Source organism: Cystoisospora suis, assembly GCF_002600585.1.
Source record: "Cystoisospora suis strain Wien I chromosome Unknown contig_12683, whole genome shotgun sequence".
Classification (NCBI taxonomy): Eukaryota; Apicomplexa; class Conoidasida; order Eucoccidiorida; family Sarcocystidae; genus Cystoisospora; species Cystoisospora suis.
In genome coordinates, this window is record NW_027165441.1 from 2,978 (window position 1) to 3,181 (window position 204).

At 44.6% G+C, this 204-nt stretch overlaps 1 protein-coding gene across 1 annotated transcript in view; it reads right to left on the reverse strand.

The window, feature by feature from the left end:
- CSUI_011510 (uncharacterized protein) overlaps window positions 1–194 on the reverse strand; it is a 2,348-nt gene extending 2,154 nt beyond the window's left edge. The window contains exon 1 of the mRNA XM_068071608.1: window positions 165–194. The gene's annotated coding sequence lies outside the window, so the exon portion shown is untranslated. The remainder of the gene's footprint in view (window positions 1–164) is intronic.
- Window positions 195–204: the final 10 nt, after the last annotated feature.

Here is a 204-nt window from a genome sequence, read left to right on the forward strand (position 1 = left end):
ACCCCCTCTCTCCGGGAAGTACAAGACAGAGATACCAAGAAGAAGGCGAAAGACAAGAAAATGAAAAGGAAGGTCTCTCTCTTATCTTATTCTCCTCCTCCTGATACCGATGGTAAGACATAGATGAAGAGGTGTAGGTACACCAGGTGTGTGATCAGGATTACCAGGCGATATCTTTGGGGGCTGTATCATTAAGAAATCGAA